This window comes from Balaenoptera acutorostrata, chromosome 14 (genome assembly GCF_949987535.1).
Source record: "Balaenoptera acutorostrata chromosome 14, mBalAcu1.1, whole genome shotgun sequence".
NCBI classification, from domain to species: domain Eukaryota; kingdom Metazoa; phylum Chordata; class Mammalia; order Artiodactyla; family Balaenopteridae; genus Balaenoptera; species Balaenoptera acutorostrata.
The window spans coordinates 59,511,963-59,528,223 of NC_080077.1; the positions used below are offsets into that span (position 1 = coordinate 59,511,963).

Sequence of the window (16,261 nt, forward strand, 5' to 3'; positions counted from 1 at the left end):
CAGTTTTCCAATTTTTCAGTGTTTTCCCTTTGAGAAACTAGTGTAGAGATTTTGTGTGTGGCGTAGGGCCAAATACATTGTAATGAGTCAGAAAATATTTGTTCATGAATTGATGGATGGGTGGATGGATCTTGTATAAATCAGTTTTCTGTTGTTTGCTCTATGGAAATGAGCAGAGGATTAAAGTATATGAGGCAGCTTTCAAGAAAATGATTTTGCTGTCAAATTAACAATTCATTTCTGAGGTAAGAATATTTTTGAAAAATTAAGAATCTCTTTTAGATTTCTAAGAATGAGGTTTTTATCATTTCCTAGACAGATATTCATAATAACAGGATTTTTCTGGGGGGAAGACAGTAAAATAATGGTTAGTTAATTTCTGCAAGCATCTTAAACTAGTATCTGTTAGATTTAAGAATATAATGTTTCTTTCATATTTACCTACCTTGATATATTTACCTAATTTAGTATTTTAAAGTACTTGGGAACACATAATAACAGCTAATACCTTTGAGCACTTTTCACGTGACAGGCACTATTCTAGGAACTTTACACTGATAAACTCATTTAATCCCAACAAAGCCACTCATTTGATATTGATAACATCCCATTATTATTCCTATTTTAAAGAGTAACCAACTCGTCCAAGGTTGCACATCAAGTGAGTAGTTTGCAGTCTAGCACCTTAGTATGCGTTCTTAACCACTGCACTGTGCTGCCTCTCATGCCCCTCTCTCTCTCTCTCTCTCTCTCTGTGTCACACACACACACACACACACACACACACACACACACACAGTGAGCTGGAAAATACCGAGTTGGGAGGTTCAAAGTATGTCTACACTAGATGCACATTGTTCGTAAAAGTTTGTGAAAACCATATGCCTATTCCACCCTACTAAAAAAAAAAACCCAAATGTATATAGTACCAAGGGAATTCAATCATTTTTCTCTTCAGTCTTTTCCATAAGAAGGCACTGATAGAGCAAGAGGTCTATTCACATCCTTTCAGCAGCCTGTTTCTTTCCAGCATCACACTGCCTAAAACCAGTTAATACTGATCTCATGGTATATCTTTACTAAAATAAAGTCAACTCTTTTGTGAATAATAAACAGAACAACTCGTCTGCAGATACACAGAAGGTAAACTACAGTATATTCACATAGATACTGTTCTGCATACTCCCTTAATGATTTCTACAGCAAAAATGATATAATCTCTTCATCCTACGGTGTCTAGTCCATGAGACTCTCAGCTTTTGCTAGGTAGGGTCTAAGTCTGTACTATCTAAGTGAGACCTCTTTTTGAGGGAGGACACTGGGACATTAGAAGTATAGGACTCATATGGATAAGGAGATCTGCAGGTACCACGGTTTTGCTAATTTCTTATCTAGAAATTATTCTCTATGTACTAGAGAACATATGTGTAATTAACAGAGAAACATTAAATAATAAAGCAGGATTGTGTTTGAAGTAATTATAGTACAACTTCTAGAAATCATTCTTTCACTGAAAAGTGTTTTTAAATATTATTTTGTGATCACACCAGAGAGTCCTAAATGACTCACATAGCTTCGTTATCTTCTCTGCTCTTACCTCCAAAACTGCATATTAATCTCCTTGCGGTTTTGAAACAAGGAGATACAACTGGTCAAACAGGAGCTATAGAGAAGAGGATGACAGCACAACAGGGCAAAGAAAAGCAGTGTGTGTGAAAGACCTCATTCCACTCCCATTGCTTTTGTTTTTATAATGTTTAATAATGTCACATTATGTTTTCGAACAATGCAGTATTATAACTTATTTACTATCAGCATTTCCTTTTACTAAGATACAGTGACTGATGTTTCTGAAGTCATTTTCAAACTTTTTTATTTTTATAATTTATTAATTATTTTTAAGAGGAATTTTTAGTATTCCCGAAAAGATCACAACTGAAAAGCTTCTAATCTCTTTAGTATTATTTTGAATTCACTATAATATTTCATCAACTTAATTTTGGCAGTGAATAAAGTTTTCTCATTATTTCTTAGGCTACATATTGTATTTAACTTTTGGTATTTGTTGTCTTTGGTATTAATGATAGTGTAGAGATTATGTTCATTAAGATTTTTATTGTAGGTGTTCTGAATATGTTGCAGTGTGATTATTGTTGGCACAGAGAAAACAAACTAGAAGGTAACCACAGAATGAAAAAAGGAATATTAAAATATTCATTGACTTTCATCAAGCATTTAAAAATACATAAACTTTTAAGTAGGGATACAATTTTATTGCCTTTAGTTTTTCTTTCAAAACTAAAAAGAGAAAGTCATATAATCAGGTCATTTCATGGTATGCTTCCTTTCACGGTGTTTTTTGGCCCTTCAGGCTTCCCTCTTCCACAGTGTTCCGTAGCAGAAGGTTGTCAGGTTTGGTTAAAAAAAAAATTCCATACATTAGGTACATGTATACCCTAACTTTTGAATTCTATCCTTTTTGTTCTTTTCCTCTGTCAGTAGGCTTGTTGGGGTCAGCCTGGTATTTTGCAGAATAGTATTTATTATATTGACAGTATCACCCTTTTGACAAAGGATGGAGGCAACAGGAAATTTCTGAGTTTAATATAAAGATGAAAACTAAACTCTTCCAAATAGTAAGGAGCTAAGCTAAATGGAGTTGTCTTAAGAAATATCTTAAACATATGATGAAGTATGTATAATCTAGATGTTTTATCCTTGATATGTTATTCTGCATGTGTCCATATTAAATTCCATCGGTCACATTTCTACCCACAGACCATATGTTGATTCATCCAAAACATATTTACTTTGTGCCTACAATGTGTAAGGCTCATTCTAGGGACATGAGATAGAATAGTGAACATTAGTGGCAAACTGTGTGTGTGTGTGTGTGTGTGTGTGTGTGTGTCTGTGTTAATGCACAGATAATCTATGGGCCATGGTAATAAACTATGAAAGACTTGGGTGTTGCTCCTTACTGAGGTCATCAGCACAGTGTGACGCTCCAAGAATCATAGAATGTTGCCCACCATCAAAAAGAGTCTCTAAAAACAAAACAGGATATAGTATTCTTCCTTCGTGTTAATCTTCCCTGTGCACGAGGTTTGCTATATACATTTCTGCTGACCCCACATCAAAAGAACATCATGGAGAAAGTTTGAATGGGCCCAAGGGAGCTGCTCAAATGATGGGAGGTATGTGATTGGGGCATTGCAGTCTGCAGAGGCAGAGGATATGAATCAGGTAACAGATATTAAAATCATGAACCTTATGAATGGAGGCCCTCTTTAGATCATGAACACAAGTAACCTTTTTAATTAACAGGAAGTTCCATCTGATCCTGCAAGTAATAAACTCAGAGAATTTATTACTTCACTTGATGAATATAATGTAGGCCAAAAATATATAGATTCAAAAAGGGCTAGAAAAAATTTATAAATGATAAAACTACTAATGAATTGTGCGTGTCATATTTGGTGTGGTAGATGCTGATCATTCTGTTATAGACCAAGGAGAGAGGAATGAGGATTAGATGAAAGTGTGTCATCTGTATGGTATTTTTCTCTTGGTCCACTAGATACTTGGAATATTTTTTTTAACATCTCTATTGGAGTATAATTGCTTTAGAACGTTGTGTTAGTTTCTGCTGTATAACAAAGTGAATCAGCTATATGTATACATATATCCCCATATCTCCTCCCTCTTGCGTCTCCCTCCCTCCCACCCTCCCTATCCCACCCCTCTAGGTGGTCACAAAGCACCGAGCTGATCTCCCTGTGCTATGTGGCTGCTTCCCAGTAGCTATCTGTTTTACATTTGGTAGTGTGTATATATATGTCCATGCTACTCTCTCACTTCGTCCCAGCTTACCCTTTCCCCTCCCCGTGTCCTCAAGTCCATTCTCTACTTCTGCGTCTTTATTCCTGTCCTGCCCCTAGGTTCATCAGAACCATTTTTTTTTTCAGATGATACTTGGAACATTTTTTATCCTTCAGAATATAGGGAGTGGGGGGGGTATTATTTGATTTTCTAAATGTGACAGTCTATTATACTTCCAGGAACTAATTCCTGTTGATTATTACTCCATTATATGTAAATCTTTATTTCAGTCAACACCAAAAGAGAAAACACACTTCCACTAATTTTTTTTTTCTCTGCTAACACCTCTTTTGAGATTTCCGTTTTCACTTACTCATCTTCTTCTTAAGAAACTGAGCTGTTTCTGGCTTACATTTTTAGATGTTATTGTCTTTAAATGATAATAAAGTACTCTATTCTAGGTGTAAGACTGAAGATTGTATTAAAACTATTTCTCTTCAGTTATTCTATGACAGCAACCCATTTATTTAAATCCAGTCTTTTCAATATATTCATTAAAAAATAATAATAACTACCTTTTATGGAGCACCTACTACATGCCAGGCACTTAATATACATTATTTATAATCCTCAAACAACACTTCATGGTAAATGTTAATATATAGAAAACGAAACTGAGGTTTGATGAGGTTATTTAAGTTTTCCCAGGTTCCATACGAAGTAGCTCTTGAGAACTCTCTTCCCTATTCCTTACTTCCTCTCCTAGACATATTTATCCTTATCCTATGATTTAATTCCAAATGGAAAAATTTTTTAAAGTATTGAAATGTAATGGTATATACTTTTTAAAAGTCAGTTAAGAAGCAGATTTGCTTTTAAAATTATGTGTGACCTTGTGACTTAGAATTACAGGTTTTAAATACATATGTTAATTACTGGCAAAATAGTTATTTCAACCTTCCTTATGGAAAACATAGATTTTAAGTTTTAAGCAATATCATGCTATTTGAAAAGGTTAGATATTTTATAAGAACTCTTGCCAAGTTTTTTTTTCAACACCATGAATTAATAAGCTTCATAATTAAGGCAGCTGCTTCACACTTCTATTGTTAACCAGTGACATTACATCTGTCTTGCTCCATTGATGCCCTCCTCCTACTTATTGAAGCATTTAGCAGTTTTGGCAACAGGGATTACATGGCACGGAGTAAGTAGTCTAATTAGATGTAAGTGAAAATCCTGAGGGAAAAGGATATTTAAAAAGTAATTTGAAGAATCTCTTAATGATGTTGGCACTGAAAGCCAAGTCTCGAGTAGAAGGTGCCGGTCATCGTGACAAACAAGGATTATGATTTGATATGTTCAGTGGACTTTTAGAAGGTAGTCTAAGAGTAATAGAAATAAAAAGATTTCAAAGTTGGGGAAATTTATTTGAATGAATTTTTCATAATATGCTTACCATAGTATTAATAGCTTTGACAGAAAGCAAAATATGCCCCAAATGTATTTTGTCTCTAAATGAAACAAATGAACTTATTTACAAAACAGAAACAGACTTACAGATATCAAAAACAAGCTTATGGATACCACAGGGGAAACATGGTGGCGGGATGGGGATAAATCAGGAGCTTGGGATGAACATACACACACTACTATATATGAGATAGATAACCAACAAGGAACACAGGGAACTCCACTCAATATTCTGGGATAACCTATATGAGAAAAGAATCTAAAAAAGAATGAATATCTGTATATCTATAACTGAATCACTTTGCTGTGCACCTGAAACTAACACAACATTGTAAATTTTCAATAGACTTTTTAAGAAGATATACTCAGTTGATAAGGTTCTTGTGACTACACAGAAACATGAGTTTATATATCAAATATCCAATTTGAAAAGTTGTGAAATTCTTATTTTTCCACAAAACCTTAGATATTGACTAAAAGTATGGGTTTCATTTGTTAACATAAAATAGAACCATTCCAAATTTAGAAAAGTACCATAAATATTTAGATTTTTATATATTAATAAATTTCTGGGGACTTCCCTGGTGGCACAGTGGTTAAGAATCCGCCTGCCAATTCAGGGAACACAGGTTCGATCCCTGGTCCAGGAAGATCCCACATGCCGCGGAGCAACTAAGCCCATGCACCGCAACTAATGAACCTGCGCTCTAGAGATCACGAGCCACAACTGCTGAGCTCACCCGCGCGCCTAGAGCCCGTGCTCCGCAACAAGAGAAGCCGTGGCAAACGAAAAGCCTGTGCACCACAACGAAGAGTAGCCCCCGCTCGCCGCAACTAGAGAAAGCCCACGCGCAGCAACAAAGACCCAACGCAGCCATAAATAAATAAATAAATAAATTTGTTTATTTATTTATTTATTTTCAGGTTCGACAGTACTCTGCACTGCTTTATTTAAAAGCATACTGGTTCTTTCTTTGCTCTGCCCATATAGACGACATTTTCAGTGATACAGCATTTTTAATGCTTGAATTTTATCCTGTTTGGGACACAACCACAAATCTCTTGGTTGAAAATTACAAACGTATCTTTCTTAAACATAGGCTTGGAAAAATAAGCAAGAGCTTTTTTTAAGAGAGAAATTTTAAATGGAGTAAATAAAAAGGACAAGCCAGATACGAATACCATTGGTAGGGGACCCCACATGTAAAATTAAAGAGTTCATTAAAGGAAAAATGAAAGGAAGGAAAGGTTAACCGAATAACGGTGAACATCACCAGCCTCATGGCCTTCCATTTCCAAATAACCTCGTGACAATTGCAGGATCCCATCTGCTACTCTTTATCATCCTACTGAGGAAACCTAATGGGATATCTTCCAGGGTTCATGAGAAAGAGCTTCCTAACCCTCAGTCTGGGGAGCTGCTTGGCATCTTTTGGAGAGGCACAGATGGCAAATGTCTCAAAAAAAAAGTATCTTTCTACTTCTCTTGGTCTCTTTCCCTTGAGACCTTCCCTATTCTCCATTATTTCCTAGTTTCTTCCTAGCTTTCTGCACTTACAAGCTTTTCTTAGCACACAGAGAAAAGTGAAATATTTTCCTGGTGAAAACCTTCATTCTCAGATCTGTTGTGATTTATTAGATTCCTCTAAAGATTTTTAAGCTAATTGTGTTCTCATGAGCATAAAATGTATTTTTAATATTACCTGAAATTTGTCCTGTTTTAAATTTTTGATACTTTTTTAAAAATTACTTTTGGCTTCCTAAACTGTCCCACAGAATAACTGTCAATTACTGGGATTCTAAATGTTGGTGATTAAATAGGGTTGTTAATTAAGAAATAAGTTTAGATACCAAAGTGTGACTATCCTTAATATTTCTTTCATTATTACCTAGTTTAACTTTCTCATTTTTTCAAAAAACAAAGACCCAGTTTTGCCCAAGATGACACAAACTGGTATGGAAAAATAATACAGAAACTCAGCTCCCAAAGGGCAGAGTTGAAATTAGAATTCATATCCCCCAGCAACCTTTTAAATGCTCTTCTCTTTTTTTTTCCCCTTTGCTATTTTGTACTTTTCCTTTTTCCTCTTCTTGCATCTTATTTTGCCCTTTTATTTAAATAAAACTTACAAAACATGGTATATAAAAGGGATATACCATTAACCTTCTCAGCCTAAGTTACAAGATTTGCTAAGTGTTCTATCCAATACTCAGTGCTCCTGGGGGAATACCAAGGAAATAATAGATAGACCTGTATCTTTTAAGGAGATTTGTCCTAGAGGCCAAAGAACCTAATAAAAACAAAGGAGTAGGCTTGTGTCGAGTCTATCTGTCTCTTCTGCTGTTGCTGCTTCATATAGTTCTGCCTCTGCACGGGAAGTGTTCAGTCCTGCTTATGGCATTCAAGGCAGAAGTGTTGCTGATGCTGTCCTCAAAAGTCAGAGTCACCAGCCTGGCCTACGGGCAGGATTGGATCACCAGACTCCTGGGGGTCACGTTAAAAGCATTTGCAAAAGGAGACTCCATTTAGACATTTTAAAATTACAAATAAAATCTTGAGTGGTTTCATATAAATTAAGTCATATTTGTAAAACTCCAGGGTAGTCTGCTTTTCAGGGAACCCTATCATGAATCACTTGGCAAAGTAAATCATTGTTAATTTGGTTTTGGATATATTTTTGTTTGTCATTGGTAGTAACTCTCTGCTTAACTTAATGATACCATAACTATTTAGAATTGTCAGTACACATGCAATCACATTGGGGAAATAAAAATGTAATGAAAATAAGTTTGAAGATTATTATCTTTGTGGGAATAAAATCTCTTCCCTAAATTCTAACCATTTGTCACTTCATTCTACTTTGAATAAGCAGAGCATTGTTTAGACTATAAAAATAAGTGGAAAATAAAAACGTTAATAGTGGATAAAGCATTTTAAAATATAATTTTCATATGCTAGAAATTGGTTTCTGCTCAGAATGTTTCTAATTTCATCCCGATAAAATTTAAGTACTCTAAAGTTATTGTTAGGGTTTCATTGGTCCAGCAGGTGGAGCAGTTCAGAAATCAATGCTAGCTCACTCCTCAATTAATAACGGTGGTTAGAAGTATTCCAAAAGGTTCATGGTTTCTGTCCTAAATATCTTCCCAATAGAAATCATGCCAAAACATTGCCTTGTATTTTAACAAAGCAGCCAAGTAGGTAAATAAGTGTGACCCTTCCCAATACTTAAAGCCAACTAAATCTACTTCAATATCATTTTCTGTGTAATAAAGCAGAAGAAAAATTAAACATCCTAAAAGAAAAATTAAATATCCTTCCCAACCCCCTATTGGTATAAGCAGAGTCCTTCAGTATTACATTGTTTTGGAAACATGCAATTAAAAAAAAATAACCATAGAAATACTCCTTGGTGCTGAGAGATACACAGCCCTTTAGGTTAACTAACATGCCAGACTTTTTCTCTATATAATAATGTAGAGAAACACTATGTGCTCTAAAAAAAATTTTTTTAACTGTATTGACACAGTTTCAGGTAAAATTTTTATAAATTCTCTACAATAAAGTGTGTTAAAGTGTATCCTAATATGTGTTTAAGGACAAGATATTATAGTTAGCCATCTTCTTGTTTTATTGAATCTTGTTTTACAGATAATACTGCTTTTATAAGTTTGGAGGGGGTTTAATGAAAGCAGTACAATTACCCTTTTTTAATTTGTTTGTTATTCCTGGCTATATTTCCTTATACTTAATAAATACTGGATTGTTCTCTCACCTCACTGGTTGTTACCAGACCACCACTAGTCCTCATATATGAGCCATTATTTCGATTGTGTAGGAATTTATATCTCCTGGTCAGTTTCTCACAAGACAGTTTCTCGTCCATTAATACTTCTGAGTTTTTCTTTTTATAGTCATTGTGTTTTAAAGAAAAGAGCCTATAGTCCAAGTAAAGAATGATTCCGTAACTATGGCTTTTGTGATATTACCACCATAAGTATCTCATGGACTTATTGGGGAGATTAAATTAGTTAATAGAGGCAAATCACAGAGCAGTGGTCATTTGCTCATTTGTAGTACTTAGTTAATGTTAGCTCTTCTTATATTTAGTAATATTTATTGAGCACACACTATGTTCCAGGCATGGAATACACTGCAGCACGCTAGGCTGATGAAGTTCCAGTACTCATGGATCTTATCTTCATAATGGGGTTGGCAAACAAACAAGTTAACAAATAAACATGTAATATAAGTTCAAATGTATATAAGATTTTTTTTTTTTTTTTTAAATAAGGCAGGAGTCTGAAGGTAACTAGAGAAGCCTGTTCTTCACAGAACAGTTCAGGAGAGCTTTTCTGAGGACATGATATTTGAACAGAGAACTGAGTGACATGAAAGAGCAACTCATGAGGAAGCCTCAGGGAAGAAATTCTAGGCAGAGGGAACAGCAAATGCAAAGGCCATGGAGCAGGAGCTACTTGTCAGAGGTTCAAGGAACGACAAGAAAGCCTGTGTGGCTAGAGTGGAATAAGCACTTAGCGGGCATGGTGGGCAGGGCCAACGTCGTCTTTGGCCTCGCTGAGGAGTTTGGATTTTATCCAAAGTGTTTAGAGAAGCCATTGGAGGAATTTAGATCAAAAGAGCAATGTGGTAATATTAATTCCAAAAAGACTGCCTCCTTAGTAGAGAAATGATTATTGCAGAAATCATTTATCATTCAGGATGTTTTGACGGTTGAACCAACAGTAATTAGTTGATTGATTATAAGTAAACAGAGTAAACAGAAGAAATAAAGATGATGCCTAGGTTTGGGGCTGGAACAATTCAATAAGAGAGAAAACCATTTATTGAAGTGAAGAAGGCTGAGTTAAGAGCAAAGTCTCTTGTTTGTTTTGGGGGTCGCTGGTGACAGGCCACATGGATAGTGTTCAAAATTTCAGAGTCCAGAGGTGGGTTGAGATCATCTGGGCAGTGAGTATTGAGCAGAGGTCTGCAGATTGCACTCTGGGAACTCTAGCTTATTGAGGTTGGGGGAGGAGGTGGGTCAGCAGAAAACCGAGAGTGAAGGATGATAAACAAGAAGGAAAACTTGCAGAAGAGTGCACTGATCTGAGCTAAGGGAAAAAGGAATCTCAAGAAGGAGGTGGTGATCAACTGAGTTAAAACTGTTGATACAGAATGGATGAGAGCTGAGATTAATCACTCGACTTGATACAATAGAGCTCCTAGATGTCTTATTTTTTTTTTAAACACCATTATTGGAGTATAATTGTTTTACAATGGTGTGTTAGTTGCTGCTGTAAAACAAAGTGAATCAGCTATACGTATACATATATCCCCATATCCCCTCCCTCTTGCATCTCCCTCCCACCCTCCCTATCCCACCCCTCTAGGTGGTCACAAAGCACCGACCTGATCTCCCTGTGCTATGTGGCTGCTTCCCACTAGCTATCTATTTTACATTTGGTAGTGTATATATTTCACTGCCACTCTTTCACTTCATCCCAGCTTACCCTTCCCCCTCCCCATGTCTTCAAGTCCATTCTGTAACAGGTCTACATCTTTATTCCCGTCCTGCCCCTAGGTTCTTCATGACCTTTTTTTTTTTTCCCTAGATTCCATATATATGTGTTAGCATACAGTATTTGTTTTTCTTTTTCTGACTTACTTCACCCTGTATGACAGACTCTAGGTCCATCCACCTCACTACAAATAACTCAATTTCATTTCTTTTTATGTCTGAGTAATATTCCATTGTATATATGTGTCACATCTTCTTTATCCATTCATCTGTCACTGGACACTTAGGTTGCTTCCATGTCCTAGCTATTGTAAATAGCGCTGCAATGAACATTGTGGTACATCACTCTTTTTGTTTTTTGTTTGTTTGTTTGTTTTTTAAATTAATTAATTCATTCATTTATGGCTGTGTTGGGTCTTTGTTTCTGTGCAAGGGCTTTCTCTAGTTGTGGCAAGCGGGGGCCACTCTTCATCGCGGTGCGCAGGCCTCTCACTGTCGCGGCCTCTGCCATTGCGGAGCACAGGCTCCAGACGCGCAGGCTCAGTAGTCGTGGCTCACGGGCCTAGCCACTCTGCGGCATGTGGGATCTTCCCAGACCAGGGCTCGAACCCGTGTCCCCTGCATTGGCAGGCAGATTCTCAACCACTGCGCCACCAGGGAAGCCCCCACTCTTTTTGAATTATGGTTTTCTCAGGGTATATGACCAGTAGTGGGATTGCTGGGTCGTATGGTAGTTCTATTTTTAGTTTTTTAAGGAACCTCCATACCGTTCTCCATAGTGGCTGTATCAATTTACATTCCCACCACAGTGCAAGATGGTTCCCTTTTTGCCACACCCTCTCCAGCATTTATTGTTTGTAGATTTTTTGATGATGGCCATTCTGACTGGTGTGAGGTAATACCTCATTGTAGTTTTGATTTGCATTTCTCTAATGATTAGTGAAATTGAGCATCCTTTCATGTGTTTGTTGGCAATCTGTATATCTTCTTTGGAGAAATGTCTGTTTAGGTCTTCTGCCCATTTTTGGATTGGGTTGTTTGTGTTTTTGATATTGAGCTGCATGAGCTGCTTGTAAATTTTGGAGATTAATCCTTTGTCAGTTGCTTTGTTTGCAAATATTTTCTCCCATTCTGGGGGTTGTCTTTTCATGTTCTTTATGGTTTCCATTGCTGTGCAAAAGCTTTAAGTTTCATTAGGTCCCATTTGTTTATTTTTGCTTTTATTTCCATTTCTCTAGGAGGTGGGTCAAAAAGGATCTTGCTGTGATTTATGTCACAGAGTGTTCTGCCTATGTTTTCCGCTAAGAGTTTTATAGTGTCTGGCCTTACATTTAAGTCTTTAATCCATTTGAGTTTATTTTTGTGAATGGTGTTAGGGAGTGTTCTAATTTCATTCTTTTACATGTATCTGTCCAGTTTTCCCAGCACCACTTATTGAAGAGACTGTCTTTTCTCCATTGTATATTCTTGCCTCCTTTATCAAAGGTTAGGTGACCATATGTGTGTGGGTTTATCTCTGGGCTTTCTATCCTGTTCCATTGATCTATATTTCTGTTTTTTGTGCCAATACCATACTGTCTTGATTACTGTAGCTTTGTAGTATAGTCTGAAGTCAGGGCGCCTCATTCCTCCAGCTCCGTTTTTCTTTCTCAAGATTGCTTTGCCTATTAGCGGACTTTTGTGTTTCCATACAAATTGTGAAATTTTTGTTCTACTTCTGTGAAAAATGCCATTGGTAGTATGATAGGGATTGCATTGAATCTGTAGATTGCTTTGGGTAGTAGAGTCATTCTCACAATGTTGCTTCTTCCAATCCAAGAACATGGTATATCTCTCCATTTGTATCATCTTTAATTTCGTTCATGAGCATCTTATTCTTTTCTGCATACAGGTCTTTTGTCTCCTTAGGTAGGTTTATTCCTAGGTATATTATTCTTTTTGTTGCAGTGGTAAATGGGAGTGTTTCCTTAATTTCTCTTTAAGATTTTTCATCGTTAGTGTATAGGAATGCAAGGGATTTCTGTGCATTAATTTTGTATCCTGCTACTTTACCAAATTCATTGATTAGCTCTCGTAGTTTTCTGGTAGCGTCTTTAGGATTCTCTATGTGTAGTATCATGCCATCTACAAACAGTGACAGTTTTACTTCTTCTTTTCTGATTTGGATTCCTTTTATTTCTTTATCGTCTCTTATTTCTGTGGCTAAAACTTCCAAAACTGTGTTGAATAACAGTGGTGAGAGTCGGCAACCTTGTCTTGTTCCTGATCTTAGTGGAAATGGTTTCAGTTTTTCACCATTGAGGACGATGTTGGCTGTGGGTTTGTCATATATGGCCTTTATTATGTTGAGGAAAGTTCCCTCTGTGCCTACTTTCTGGAAGTTTTTTATCATAAATGAGTGTTGAATTTTGTCGAAAGCTTTTTCTGCATCTATTGAGATGATCATATGGTTTTTCTCCTTCAGTTTGTTAAAATGGTTTATCACATTGATTGATTTGTGTATATTGAAGAATCTTTGCATTCCTGGTATAAACCCCACTTGATCATGGTGTATGATCCTTTTAATGTGCTGTTGGATTCTGTTTGCTAGTATTTTGTTGAGGATTTTTGCATCTATGTTCATCAGTGATATTCCCTATAGTTTTCTTTTTTGGTGACATCTTTGTCTGGTTTTGGAATCAGAGTGATGTTGGCCTCGTAGAATGAGTTTGGGGGTGTTCCTCCCTCTGCTATATGTTGAAAGAGTTTGAGAAGGATAGGTGTTAGCTCTTCTTTAAATGTTTGATAGAGTTCACCTGTGAAGCCATCTGGTCCTGAGCTTTTGTTTGTTGGAAGATTTTAAATCACAGTTTCAATTTCAGTGCTTGTGATTGGTCTGTTCACATTTTCTATTTCTTCCTGGTTCAGTCTCGGCAGGTTGTGCTTTTCTAAGAATTTCTCCATTTCTTCCAGGTTGTCCGTTTTATTGGCATATAGTTGCTTGTAGTAATCTCTCATGATCCTTTGTATTTCTGCAGTGGCAGTTGTTACTTCTTTTTCATTTCTAATTCTATTGATTTGAGTCTTCTCCCTTTTTTTCTTGATGAGTCTGGCTAATGGTTTATCAATTTTGTTTATCTTCTCAAAGAACCAACTTTTAGTTTTATTGATCTTTGCTATTGTTTCCTTCATTTCTTTTTCATTTATTTCTGATCTGATCTTTATGATTTCTTTCCTTCTGCTACCTGTGGGGTTTTTTTGTTCTTCTTTCTCTAATTGCTTTAGGTATAAGGTTAGGTTGTTTATTTGAGATTATCGATATGTATGTTCCTATTACCATTTTCTTAATTGTTTTGAGTTTGTTATTGTAGGTATTTTCCTTCTCTTGTGTTTCCTGCCTAGAGAAGTTCCTTCAGCATTTGTTGTAAACCTGGTTTGGTGGTGCTGAATTCTCTTAGCTTTTGCTTGTATGTAAAGGTTTTAATTTCTCGGTCAAATTTGAATGAGATCCTTCCTGGGTAGAGTAATCTTGGTTGTAGGTTTTTCCCTTTCATCACTTTAAATATGTCCTGCCTACCCTTCTGGCTTGCAGACTTCTGCTGAAAGATCACCTGTTAACCTTTTTGGGGTTCCCTTGTATGTTATGTGTTGCTTTTCCCTTGCCGCTCTTAATATTTTTTCTTTATATTTAATTTTTGATAGTTTGATTAATATGTGTCTTGGCGTGTTTCTCCTTGGATTTCTCCTGTACTGGAGTCTCTGTGCTTCCTGGACTTGATTGACTATTTCCTTTCCCATATTAGGGAAGTTTTCAACTATAATCTCTTCAAATATTTTCTCAGTCCCTTTCTTTTTCTCTTCATCTTCTTAGACCCCTATAATTTGAATGTTGGCGCATTTAATGTTGTCCCAGTGGTCTCTGAGACTGTCCTCAATTCTTTTCATTCGTTTTTCTTTATTCTGATGTGCGATAGTTATTTCCACTATTTTGTCTTCCAGGTCACTTTTCCATTCTTCTGCCTCAGCTATTCTGCTATTGTTTACTTCTAGAGAATTTTTAATTTCATTTATTGTGTTGTTCATCATTGTTTGTTTGCCCTTTAGTTCTTCTAGATCCTTGATAAATGTTTCTTGTATTTTCTCCATTCTATTTCCAAGATTTTGGATCATCTTTACTATCATTACTCTGAATTCTTTTTCAAGTAGACTGCCTATTTCCTCTTCATTTGTTTGGTCTGGTGGATTTTTACCTTGCTCCTTCATCTGCTGTGTATTTCTCTGTCTTCTCATTTTGCTTAACTTACTGTGTTTGGGGTCTCCTTTTCACAGGCTGCAGGTTCGTAGTTCCCATTGTTTTTGGTGTCTGTCCCCAGTGGGTAAGGTTGGTTCAGTGGCTTGTGTAGGCTTCCTGGTGGAGCAGACTGGTGCCTGTGTTCTGGTGGATGAGGCTGGATCTTGTCTTTCTGGTGGGCAGGACCACATTCGGTGGTGTGTTTTGGGGTTTCTGTGAACTTATTATGATTTTAGGCAGCCGCTCTGCTAATGGGTGGGGTGGTATTCCTGTCTTGCTAGTTGTTTGGCATGGGGTGCCCAGCACTGGAGCTTGCTGGTCGTTGAGTGGAGCTGGGTCTTAGCGTTGAGATGGAGATCTCTGGAAGAGCTCTCACCGATTGATATTATGTGGGGCTGGGAGGTCTCTGTTGGACCAGTGTCCTGAACTCGGCTCTCCCTCCTCAGAGGCTCAGTCCAGACACCCAGCTGGAGCACCAAGACCCTGTCAGCTACACAGCTCAGAAGAAAAGGGAGGAAAAAAAAGAAAGAAAGAAAATAAATAAAATAAAATAAAGTTATTAAAATAAAAAATAAATTAAAATATTATTAAAAATTAAAAAATTAAAAAGTAATTTAAAAAAAAGAAAGAAAGAAGAGAGCAACCAAACCAATAAACATATCCACCAATGATAACAAGCGCTAAAAACTATACTAAAAAAAGAAAAAAAAAAACGGACAGACAGAACCCTAGGACAAATGGTAAAAGCAAACCTATGCAGGCAAAATCACACAAAGAAGCATACACATACACACTCACAAAAAGAGAAAAAGGAACAATATATACATCCATATATATATATATATATATATATATATATATATGTATATACAAAAGAGAGCAACCAAATCAATAAACAAATCTACCAATGATAATAAACTCTGAATACTAAATTACGATAAACATACAACCAGAAACAAATTAGATGCAGGAAGCTAACCCAAAATCTACAGTTGCTCCCAAAGTCCACCACCTCAGTTTTGGGATGATTCGTTGTCTATTCAGGTATTCCAGAGATGCAGGGTACATCAAGTTGACTGTGGAGATTTAATCCGCTGCTCCTGAGGCTGCTCGGAGAAATTTTCCTTTCTCTTCTTTGTTTGCACAGCTCCTGTTGTTCAGCTTTGGATTTGGC

The 16,261-nt window shown here is 36.5% G+C and overlaps 1 protein-coding gene across 2 annotated transcripts in view; it reads left to right on the forward strand.

Annotated features, from left to right (window-relative positions):
- Positions 1–16,261, forward strand: part of ASCC3 (activating signal cointegrator 1 complex subunit 3) — a 344,670-nt gene that overhangs the window by 270,078 nt on the left and 58,331 nt on the right. The gene's annotated exons all lie outside the window — the stretch shown is intronic.